The following is a 13946-nucleotide window of genomic DNA, read 5'->3' as shown; positions in this document are numbered from 1 at the left end:
GAGGAGGAGGTGATGGCGGCTCTTCGGACGCAGCCCGGTCCCGTAACGGTCCACCCGGTCGGTTGTTTGTGCCTGAGTCGGTTCGTCCTGCGGTCCTCAAATGGTCCCACGCCAGCAAGATGGCTTGTCACCCTGGCGTGGCTCGGACGATGGCGTTTCTTCGCAGACGTTTTTGGTGGCCTGCCATGGCCAAGGATACTCGGGGTTATGTTGCTGCCTGTCCAGTGTGTGCGCAGAATAAGGGTACCAATCGGCCCAGCTCTGGACTACTTCACCCCCTTCCTATTCCCCGGCGACCATGGTCGCATCTGGCCCTGGACTTTGTCACTGGGTTGCCCGCTTCTGAGGGGAACACGGTCGTTCTGACTATCGTGGACAGATTCAGCAAGTTCGCCCACTTTGTGCCAATTGCCAAGCTTCCCTCTGCCTCGGAGACGTCCGAGATCCTGGTTAGGGAGGTTTTCAGGGTCCACGGGTTGCCCAGTGATCTCGTTTCCGACCGTGGCCCTCAGTTTACCTCTGCTGTCTGGAAGTCCTTCTGTTTGGCCATTGGAGCTACAGTCAGTCTCACATCTGGTTTTCACCCCCAATCTAATGGTCAGGCGGAGAGAGCCAACCAGAGGATGGAATCCACGCTACGCTGCCTGGCCTCTTCCAACCCCACCTCCTGGGTCTCTCAGTTGCCTTGGGTTGAGTATGCCCACAATACTCTCCCTACATCTGCCACTGGGATGTCTCCCTTCCAGTGCCTGTATGGCTACCAACCTCCCTTGTTCCCTTCTCAGGAGAAGGAGCTCTCAGTGCCTTCTGTTCAGGCCCATATTCGCTCGTTGCCACCGGACCTGGCATCGGGCCAGAAAGGCACTCCTTAGAGTTTCGGACCGGTATCAGCTCCAGGCGAATCGTCGCCGGATCCCCGCTCCCACCTACACCATCGGAGATAGGGTCTGGTTGGCTACACGGGATCTTCCTTTACGGACTGAGTCTAGGAAGTTGTTACCAAGTTCATTGGTCCGTTTGTGGTGGAGAAGGTGATCAACCCGGTGGCAGTTCGACTCAAACTCCCGAGGACGCTCAGAGTCCATCCCACCTTTCATGTCTCCTGCCTCAAGCCTGTTTTCCTCAGTCCTCTGTTGCCTCCTCCGCCTCCTCCTCCTCCTCCTCGGATGATCGGAGGTGGTCCTGCCTACACGGTGCGACGCATCATGGATTCCAGACGGCGGGGCCGGGGTTTCCCAGTATCTCGTGGACTGGGAGGGGTATGGTCCTGAAGAGAGGAGTTGGATTCCGCGGCGACAGATCCTAGATGCTGACCTCATCCGTGACTTCTACCGCCTCCATCCTGGCGCTCCGGGGAGTCCGCCCGGTGGCGTTGCGTCGGAGGGGGGTACTGTAACGATCCCGGCAGTCTGAGTCGGGTCCTGTCTGTGGACTAGTTTTTTCTGCTCGGGATCTCCAGTTTCCCGAGGGTTCTGGAACGCTCCGGGGAGCTCTCTTGATTTCCGCACCTGCATCCCATCAGCAATCTGCACACCTGGTCCTGATCATCACCCTTCTTAGGCTCTGGCCTAACATCCATTCCCTGCCGGATCGTTAGCCATGAACAGTAGGTTTACCAGAGTATCAGTCTTAGAGCTTCTAGCGTTAGTTTTGTTGTTTTGCACCTTGTTGGTTTGTTGTTTACTTACCTCCGTTTTGTTCCATCTGCAGTCACTCGTCCGGAACCTTCATCCAACCTCTGCCTGGTGGTCGGCGGCTGCCGAGCCATGATTGGATCAACCACTGCACCCCCAACAACTAATCAACGCCGCCCGCTCTGTTCCCTGGATTATTCAGCATCACTCTTGAATTTGTAAATAAACACTCACCTTCGTTTCAACTTACCTTGTCCTGGTCTGCTTCTGGGTTCTGGCTTTGTAACTCGTGACAGGTGGCTACTTTGAAGAATCTAAAATCTAAAATATATTTTGATTTGTTTAACACTTTTTTGTGTTATTTCAATGTAGAAAATAGGAAAAATAAAGATAAACCTTTTAAATGGGTAGGTGTGTCCAAACTTTTGACTGGTACTGTTTATATTAATTTATTTTGTAATTTATCTCGCAACACAATATTTTCTGAATCCTGTTTTTTGTCATATTTTTGGATAAAGAGCAAGCCAAATTTACTAAAGTATACAGTTCATTTTTCCTAATATTTCCTAATCATCTTCAAACTGTGCCATTTGTTAATTCCAAATGACTTGAATATTACTAAAATCACTGATCTTAATGCAATTGACTAAAATACCCCTTCCGTGCATGTATTTTCAAAAGTTAAAAGGGGACTTAAGCATAACAAAGTGACTTTTTTGGAAAAAATTAATTTTTCCAAGGTCTTACAGGTAATATTGGTGTATTGGGATGTGGATATGTGTGTTTCTAAGGTATATTAGATGTATTTCTAAAATGAATGGGATTCTGTGGGCAAATGGCATAACATGATATGCCTATAGTATCTAAATATTTGGGATATGGACCAACAACTGTCTGGGATATCAAACAACAGTATAGGTACAGTGCTAAAACAGGAACACAGTCACAGGCCCTCCTCCTATACGTGGCGGGGTTCCTCTTTGTTGAAACACAAACTCCAGATTCTGGCTTTAATCAAATCAAACTTTAAACACATACACATATTAAGCAGATGTTATTGTAGGTGTAGTGAAATGCTTGTGTTCCTAGCTCCAACAGTGCAGTAGTATCTAACAATTCACAACAATACACACATCTAAAAGTAAAATAAATATATAAATATTAGGACGAGCAATTTTGAAGTGGCATTGACTAAAATACAGTATATACATATGAAATGAGTAAAGCAGTATGTAAACATTATTAAAGTGACCAGTGATTCCATGTCTATGTACATAAAAAAAATAACAGATTTAAGAAATATATAAATATTAGGACGAGCAATGTTGGAGTGGCATTGACTAAAATACAGTAGAATAGAATACAGTATATACATATGAGATGAGTAAAGCAGTATGTAAACATTATTAAAGTGACCAGTGATTCCATGTCTATGTACATAAAAAAAATAACGGATTTAAGAAATATATAAATATTAGGACGAGCAATGTTGGAGTGGCATTGACTAAAATACAGTAGAATAGAATACAGTATATATATATATATATATGAAATGAGTAAAGCAGTATGTAAACATTATTAAAGTGACCAGTGATTCCATGTCTATGTATATAGGGCAGCAGCCTCTAAGGTGCTGGGTTGAGTAACCGGGAGGTAGCCAGCTAGTGGTGGCTATTTAACAGTCTGATGGCCTTGAGATAGAAACTGTTTTTCAGTCGCTCTGTCCCAGCTTTGATGCACCTGTACTGACCTCGCCTTCTGGATTATAGCGGGGTGAACAGGCCGTGGCTCGGATGGTTGATGTCCTTGATGATCTTTTTGGCCTTCCTGTGACACTGGGTGCTGTAGGTGTCCTGGAGGGCAGGTAGTGTGCCCCCGGTGATGAGTTCGGCAGACCACACCACCCTCTGGAGAGCCCTGTGGTTGCGGACGGTACATTTTCTGTACCAGGCGGTGATACAGCCCGACAGGATGCTCTCAATTGTGCATCTGTAAAAGTTTGTGAGGGTCTAGGGGCCAAGGCAAATTTCTTCAGCCTCCTGAGGTTGAAGAGGCGCTGTTGTGCCTTCTTCACCACACTGTCTGTGTGGGTGGACCATTTCAGATCATCAGTGATGTGTACGCCGAGGAACTTGAAGCTTTCCACCTTCTCCACTGCGGTCCCGTCGATGTGGATAGGGGGGTGCACCCTCTGCTGTTTCCTGAAGTCCACGATCATCTCCTTTGTTTTGTCGACATTGAGGGAGAAGTTATTTTCCTGACACCACACTCATTTTACATTTTCTTTTTTTAAAAATGTTTTGTAAACTCCCAGGGCCCTCACCTCCTCCCTGTAGGCGGTCTCATCATTGTTGGTAATCAAGCCTAATACTGTTGTGTCGTCTGCAAACTTGATGATTGAGTTGGAGGTGTGCTTGGACACGCAGTCATGGGTGAACAGGGAGTACAGGAGGGGGCTGAGCACGCACCCTTGTGGGGCCCCAGTGTTGAGGATCAGCGAAGTGGAGATGTTGTTTCCCACCTTCACCACCTGGGGGCGGCCTGTCAGGAAGTCCAGGACCCAGTTGCACAGGGCAGGGTTCAGACCCAGGGCCTCGAGCTTAATGATGAGCTTGGAGGGTACTATGGTGTTGAAGGCTGAGCTATAGTCAATGAACAGCATTCTTACATAGGTATTCCTCTTGTCCAGATGGGATAGGGCAGTGAACAGTGTGATGGCGATTGCATCGTCTGTGGATCTATTGGTGCGGTAAGCAAATTGAAGTGGGTCTAGGGTGACAGGTAAGGCAGAGGTGATATGATCCTTGACTAGTCTCTCAAAGCACTTCATGATGACAGAGGTGAGAGCTACGGGGCGATAGTCATTTAGTTCAGTTACCTTTGCTTTCTTGGGTACAGGAACAATGGTGGCCCTCTTGAAGCAAGTGGGAACAGCAGTCTGGGATAGGGAGAGATTGGATATGTCCGTAAACACTCCAGCCAGCTGGTCTGCGCATGCTCTGAGGACGCGGCTAGGGATGCCGTCTGGGCCGGCGGCCTTGCGAGGGTTAACATGCTTCAATGTCTTACTCACGTCGGCCACGGAGAAGGATAGCCCACAGTCCTTGGTAGTGGGCCGCGTCGGTGGCACTGTGTTATCCTCAAAGCGGGCGAAGAAGGTGTTTAGCTTGTCTGGAAGCGAGACGTCGGTGTCCGCGACGTGGCTGGTTTTCCCTTTGTAATCCGGGATTTAAGTCAATTAAATGGGGTTTATACGCCCATATACTCCTGTATGAGTCTGTGAACTAGGCCCTCCCAGTCACAGGCCCTCCCAGTCACAGGCCCTCCCAGTCACAGGCCCTCCCAGTCACAGGCCCTCCCAGTCACAGGCCCTCCCAGTCACAGGTCCTCCCAGTCACAGGCCCTCCCAGTCACAGGACCTCCCAGTCACAGGCCCTCCCAGTCACAGGCCCTCCCAGTCACAGGTCCTCCCAGTCACAGGCCCTCCCAGTCACAGGCCCTCCCAGTCACAGGTCCTCCCAGTCACAGGTCCTCCCAGTCACAGGTCCTCCCAGTCACAGGTCCTCCCAGTCACAGGCCCTCCCAGTCACAGGCCCTCCCAGTCACAGGTCCTCCCAGTCACAGGTCCTCCCAGTCACAGGCCCTCCCAGTCACAGGCCCTCCCAGTCAACACCACCTCATAAGATGAGGAAGTACATTGGTTATGAGGATTGCCTGCTGCAGTTGTTGGAGAGATGTCCAGTTTGCAGCCGAACACGTAACACAGAGAAGACCAGCAAGGGGGACCTCAGCATCACGCAGACCTCGCTGTGAGTATTCCTAGAAATGGAACAGGGGGACACTTGAATCAAGTCGGTGACATTTGACCTGGTCAAAGGTCAAAACAGTTTCAAGTTTTGTCCCAATTCACCTTCATAACCTAGCCTGATGGCAGCGTTTACCATTCTATTTCACTTGACATACAGTATCATGATATCTGAAGTGAAATAGAAAGGTGAATGCAGCGATCAGGTTGTTTCCACCACACTAATCATAACCACCATTGATAATGTAATCAGTGCTCTGTGTGACCAACCAGGGGCCAGGAGCTGATCAACGCTGCTATGCCCATAAACGGGGCTCTGGCAAAGACCTTACCTCCAGCCTCACCTCTTGCCTGCTCACCAACGATCGTCGATGCGGAGACCAGAATTAGGTAGGTTTGGTCTGACCTGTTCAAACTTCAACATAGTACCTGTCTGTGTGTCAGATATCACCTATCCTAACTGCCATTGGTAATAGAACAGTGACTATGTGTGTATGTGTTCACAGAAACATGTATGGAGCCAGCACATGGAGACTTGCAAGATGATGTGATGAAGTCCAGACTGACAGACGGGCATGATACTGATGTCTCTGAATGGAGAGAGTCCTGGCACTCTGACAGACAGGCTTGATACTGATGTCTCTGAATGGAGAGAGACCTGGCACTCTGACAGACAGGCTTGATACTGATGTCTCTGAGTGGAGAGAGACCTGCCACTCTGCATACATTATTTACTAGACACAACTTTGACTTGTATTGTCTTTTGTTAATTATTGAATATTCAATGACATCAGTCAATATAGGGAGGGAGAAACCCTGTGTATTCTGCAGCAGGATCATGGAACTCCTGAAGATATGACAACTCTGACATGTTACCAAGGTAACCCCATTACCACCAGACAGGAAGGTATGACCACTCTGACATGTTACCAAGGTAACCCCATTACCACCAGACAGGAAGGTATGACCACTCTGACATGTTACCAAGGTAACCCCATTACCACCAGACAGGAAGGTATGACCACTCTGACATGTTACCAAGGTAACCCCATTACCACCACACAGGAAGGTATGACCACTCTGACATGTTACCAAAGTAACCCCATTACCACCAGACAGGAAGGTATGACCACTCTGACATGTTACCAAGGTAACCCCATTACCACCAGACAGGAAGGTATGACCACTCTTACCACCAGACAGGAAGGTATGACCACTCTGACATGTTACCAAGGTAACCCCATTACCACCAGACAGGAAGGTATGACCACTCTGACATGTTACCAAGGTAACCCCATTACCACCACACAGGAAGGTATGACCACTCTGACATGTTACCAAGGTAACCCCATTACCACCAGACAGGAAGGTATGACCACTCTGACATGTTACCAAGGTAACCCCATTACCACCAGACAGGAAGGTATGACCACTCTGACATGTTACCAAGGTAACCCCATTACCACCACACAGGAAGGTATGACCACTCTGACATGTTACCAAGGTAACCCCATTACCACCAGACAGGAAGGTATGACCACTCTGACATGTTACCAAGGTAACCCCATTACCACCAGACAGGAAGGTATGACCACTCTGACATGTTACCAAGGTAACCCCATTACCACCAGACAGGGAGGTATGACCACTCTGACATGTTACCAAGGTAACCCCATTACCACCAGACAGGAAGGTATGACCACTCTGACATGTTACCAAGGTAACCCCATTACCACCACACAGGAAGGTATGACCACTCTGACATGTTACCAAGGTAACCCCATTACCACCACACAGGAAGGTATGACCACTCTGACATGTTACCAAGGTAACCCCATTACCACCAGACAGGAAGGTATGACCACTCTGACATGTTACCAAGGTAACCCCATTACCACCAGACAGGAAGGTATGACCACTCTGACATGTTAACAAGGTAACCCCATTACCACCAGACAGGGAGGTATGACCACTCTGACATGTTACCAAGGTAACCCCATTACCACCAGACAGGAAGGTGTGACCACTCTAACATGTTACCAAGGTAACCCCATTACCACCAGACAGGAAAGGTATGACCACTCTGACATGTTACCAAGGTAACCCCATTACCACCAGACAGGAAGGTATGACCACTCTGACATGTTACCAAGGTAACCCCATTACCACCAGACAGGAAGGTATGACCACTCTGACATGTTACCAAGGTAACCCCATTACCACCAGACAGGAAGGTATGACCACTCTGACATGTTACCAAGGTAACCCCCATTACCACCAGACAGGAAGGTATGACCACTCTGACATGTTACCAAGGTAACCCCATTACCACCACACAGGAAGGTATGACCACTCTGACATGTTACCAAGGTAACCCCATTACCACCACACAGGAAGGTGTGACCACTCTGACATGTTACCAAGGTAACCCCATTACCACCAGACAGGGAGGTATGACCACTCTGACATGTTACCAAGGTAACCCCATTACCACCACACAGGAAGGTATGACCACTCTGACATGTTACCAAGGTAACCCCATTCACCACCACACAGGAAGGTGTGACCACTCTGACATGTTACCAAGGTAACCCCATTACCACCACACAGGAAGGTATGACCACTCTGACATGTTACCAAGGTAACCCCATTACCACCACACAGGAAGGTGTGACCACTCTGACATGTTACCAAGGTAACCCCATTACCACCACACAGGAAGGTATGACCACTCTGACATGTTACCAAGGTAACCCCATTACCACCACACAGGAAGGTGTGACCACTCTGACATGTTACCAAGGTAACCCCATTACCACCAGACAGGAAGGTGTGACCACTCTGACATGTTACCAAGGTAACCCCATTACCACCAGACAGGAAGGTATAACCACTCTGACATGTTACCAAGGTAACCCCATTACCACCAGACAGGAAGGTGTGACCACTCTGACATGTTACCAAGGTAACCCCATTACCACCAGACAGGAAGGTATGACCACTCTGACATGTTACCAAGGTAACCCCATTACCACCAGACAGGAAGGTATGACCACTCTGACATGTTACCAAGGTAACCCCATTACCACCACACAGGAAGGTATGACCACTCTGACATGTTACCAAGGTAACCCCATTACCACCAGACAGGAAGGTATGACCACTCTGACATGTTACCAAGGTAACCCCATTACCACCAGACAGGAAGGTATGACCACTCTGACATGTTACCAAGGTAACCCCCATTACCACCAGACAGGGAGGTATGACCACTCTGACATGTTACCAAGGTAACCCCATTACCACCAGACAGGAAGGCATGACCACTCTGACATGTTACCAAGGTAACCCCATTACCACCAGACAGGAAGGTATGACCACTCTGACATGTTACCAAGGTAACCCCATTACCACCAGACAGGAAGGTATGACCACTCTGACATGTTACCAAGGTAACCCCATTACCACCAGACAGGAAGGTATGACCACTCTGACATGTTACCAAGGTAACCCCATTACCACCAGACAGGAAGGTATGACCACTCTGACATGTTACCAAGGTAACCCCATTACCACCAGACAGGAAGGTATGACCACTCTGACATGTTACCAAGGTAACCCCCATTACCACCACACAGGAAGGTATGACCACTCTGACATGTTACCAAGGTAACCCCCATTACCACCACACAGGAAGGTGTGACCACTCTGACATGTTACCAAGGTAACCCCATTACCACCAGACAGGGAGGTATGACCACTCTGACATGTTACCAAGGTAACCCCATTACCACCACACAGGAAGGTATGACCACTCTGACATGTTACCAAGGTAACCCCATTACCACCACACAGGAAGGTGTGACCACTCTGACATGTTACCAAGGTAACCCCATTACCACCACACAGGAAGGTGTGACCACTCTGACATGTTACCAAGGTAACCCCATTACCACCACACAGGAAGGTATAACCACTCTGACATGTTACCAAGGTAACCCCATTACCACCAGACAGGAAGGTGTGACCACTCTGACATGTTACCAAGGTAACCCCATTACCACCAGACAGGAAGGTATGACCACTCTGACATGTTACCAAGGTAACCCCATTACCACCACACAGGAAGGTGTGACCACTCTGACATGTTACCAAGGTAACCCCATTACCACCAGACAGGAAGGTATGACCACTCTGACATGTTACCAAGGTAACCCCATTACCACCAGACAGGAAGGTATGACCACTCTGACATGTTACCAGGGTAACCCCATTACCACCACACAGGAAGGTGTGACCACTCTGACATGTTACCAAGGTAACCCCATTACCACCAGACAGGAAGGTATGACCACTCTGACATGTTACCAAGGTAACCCCATTACCACCAGACAGGAAGGTATGACCACTCTGACATGTTACCAAGGTAACCCCATTACCACCAGACAGGAAGGTATGACCACTCTGACATGTTACCAAGGTAACCCCATTACCACCAGACAGGAAGGTATGACCACTCTGACATGTTACCAAGGTAACCCCATTACCACCAGACAGGAAGGTATGACCACTCTGACATGTTACCAAGGTAACCCCATTACCACCACACAGGAAGGTATGACCACTCTGACATGTTACCAAGGTAACCCCATTACCACCAGACAGGAAGGTATGACCACTCTGACATGTTACCAAGGTAACCCCATTACCACCACACATGAAGGTGTGACCACTCTGACATGTTACCAAGGTAACCCCATTACCACCAGACAGGAAGGTATGACCACTCTGACATGTTACCAAGGCAACCCCATTACCACCAGACAGGAAGGTATGACCACTCTGACATGTTACCAAGGTAACCCCATTACCACCACACAGGAAGGTGTGACCACTCTGATATGTTACCAAGGTAACCCCATTACCACCAGACAGGAAGGTATGACCACTCTGACATGTTACCAAGGTAACCCCATTACCACCAGACAGGAAGGTATGACCACTCTGACATGTTACCAAGGTAACCCCATTACCACCACACAGGAAGGTGTGACCACTCTGACATGTTACCAAGGTAACCCCATTACCACCAGACAGGAAGGTATGACCACTCTGACATGTTACCAAGGTAACCCCATTACCACCACACAGGAAGGTATGACCACTCTGACATGTTACCAAGGTAACCCCATTACCACCAGACAGGAAGGTATGACCACTCTGACATGTTACCAAGGTAACCCCATTACCACCACACAGGAAGGTGTGACCACTCTGACATGTTACCAAGGTAACCCCATTACCACCAGACAGGAAGGTATGACCACTCTGACATGTTACCAAGGTAACCCCATTACCACCACACAGGAAGGTATGACCACTCTGACATGTTACCAAGGTAACCCCATTACCACCAGACAGGAAGGTATGACCACTCTGACATGTTACCAAGGTAACCCCATTACCACCACACAGGAAGGTATGACCACTCTGACATGTTACCAAGGTAACCCCATTACCACCAGACAGGAAGGTATGACCACTCTGACATGTTACCAAGGTAACCCCATTACCAGACAGGAAGGTATGACCACTCTGACATGTTACCAAGGTAACCCCATTACCACCAGACAGGAAGGTATGACCACTCTGACATGTTACCAAGGTAACCCCATTACCACCAGACAGGAAGGTATGACCACTCTGACATGTTACCAAGGTAACCCCATTACCACCAGACAGGAAGGTATGACCACTCTGACATGTTACCAAGGTAACCCCATTACCACCACACAGGAAGGTATGACCACTCTGACATGTTACCAAGGTAACCCCATTACCACCAGACAGGAAGGTATGACCACTCTGACATGTTACCAAGGTAACCCCATTACCACCAGACAGGGAGGTATGACCACTCTGACATGTTACCAAGGTAACCCCATTACCACCAGACAGGAAGGTGTGACCACTCTAACATGTTACCAAGGTAACCCCATTACCACCAGACAGGAAGGTATGACCACTCTGACATGTTACCAAGGTAACCCCATTACCACCAGACAGGAAGGTATGACCACTCTGACATGTTACCAAGGTAACCCCATTACCACCAGACAGGGAGGTATGACCACTCTGACATGTTACCAAGGTAACCCCATTACCACCAGACAGGAAGGTGTGACCACTCTAACATGTTACCAAGGTAACCCCATTACCACCAGACAGGAAGGTATGACCACTCTGACATGTTACCAAGGTAACCTCATTACCACCAGACAGGAAGGTATGACCACTCTGACATGTTACCAAGGTAACCCCATTACCACCAGACAGGAAGGTATGACCACTCTGACATGTTACCAAGGTAACCCCATTACCACCAGACAGGAAGGTATGACCACTCTGACATGTTACCAAGGTAACCCCATTACCACCAGACAGGAAGGTATGACCACTCTGACATGTTACCAAGGTAACCCCATTACCACCACACAGGAAGGTATGACCACTCTGACATGTTACCAAGGTAACCCCATTACCACCACACAGGAAGGTGTGACCACTCTGACATGTTACCAAGGTAACCCCATTACCACCAGACAGGGAAGGTATGACCACTCTGACATGTTACCAAGGTAACCCCATTACCACCACACAGGAAGGTATGACCACTCTGACATGTTACCAAGGTAACCCCATTACCACCACACAGGAAGGTGTGACCACTCTGACATGTTACCAAGGTAACCCCATTACCACCAGACAGGAAGGTGTGACCACTCTGACATGTTACCAAGGTAACCCCATTACCACCAGACAGGAAGGTATAACCACTCTGACATGTTACCAAGGTAACCCCATTACCACCAGACAGGAAGGTGTGACCACTCTGACATGTTACCAAGGTAACCCCATTACCACCAGACAGGAAGGTATGACCACTCTGACATGTTACCAAGGTAACCCCATTACCACCAGACAGGAAGGTGTGACCACTCTGACATGTTACCAAGGTAACCCCATTACCACCACACAGGAAGGTATGACCACTCTGACATGTTACCAAGGTAACCCCATTACCACCAGACAGGAAGGTATGACCACTCTGACATGTTACCAAGGTAACCCCATTACCACCACACAGGAAGGTATGACCACTCTGACATGTTACCAATTTAACCCCATTACCACCAGACAGGAAGGCATGACCACTCTGACATGTTACCAAGGTAACCCCATTACCACCAGACAGGAAGGTATGACCACTCTGACATGTTACCAAGGTAACCCCATTACCACCAGACAGGAAGGTATGACCACTCTGACATGTTACCAAGGTAACCCCATTACCACCAGACAGGAAGGTATGACCACTCTGACATGTTACCAAGGTAACCCCATTACCACCAGACAGGAAGGTATGACCACTCTGACATGTTACCAAGGTAACCCCATTACCAACCGACAGGAAGGTATGACCACTCTGACATGTTACCAAGGTAACCCCATTACCACCAGACAGGAAGGTATGACCACTCTGACATGTTACCAAGGTAACCCCATTACCACCAGACAGGAAGGTATGACCACTCTGACATGTTACCAAGGTAACCCCATTACCACCACACAGGAAGGTATGACCACTCTGACATGTTACCAAGGTAACCCCATTACCACCAGACAGGAAGGTATGACCACTCTGACATGTTACCAAGGTAACCCCATTACCACCACACAGGAAGGTATGACCACTCTGACATGTTACCAAGGTAACCCCATTACCACCAGACAGGAAGGTATGACCACTCTGACATGTTACCAAGGTAACCCCATTACCACCAGACAGGAAGGTATGACCACTCTGACATGTTACCAAGGTAACCCCATTACCACCAGACAGGGAGGTATGACCACTCTGACATGTTACCAAGGTAACCCCATTACCACCAGACAGGAAGGCATGACCACTCTGACATGTTACCAAGGTAACCCCATTACCACCAGACAGGAAGGTATGACCACTCTGACATGTTACCAAGGTAACCCCATTACCACCAGACAGGAAGGTATGACCACTCTGACATGTTACCAAGGTAACCCCATTACCACCAGACAGGAAGGTATGACCACTCTGACATGTTACCAAGGTAACCCCCATTACCACCAGACAGGAAGGTATGACCACTCTGACATGTTACCAAGGTAACCCCATTACCACCAGACAGGAAGGTATGACCACTCTGACATGTTACCAAGGTAACCCCATTACCACCACACAGGAAGGTATGACCACTCTGACATGTTACCAAGGTAACCCCATTACCACCACACAGGAAGGTGTGACCACTCTGACATGTTACCAAGGTAACCCCATTACCACCAGACAGGGAGGTATGACCACTCTGACATGTTACCAAGGTAACCCCATTACCACCACACAGGAAGGTATGACCACTCTGACATGTTACCAAGGTAACCCCATTACCACCACACAGGAAGGTGTG

The sequence above is a fragment of the Coregonus clupeaformis genome, unplaced genomic scaffold (assembly GCF_020615455.1).
Source record: "Coregonus clupeaformis isolate EN_2021a unplaced genomic scaffold, ASM2061545v1 scaf0044, whole genome shotgun sequence".
NCBI lineage: Eukaryota > Metazoa > Chordata > Actinopteri > Salmoniformes > Salmonidae > Coregonus > Coregonus clupeaformis.
This window is presented reverse-complemented; position numbering follows the sequence as displayed.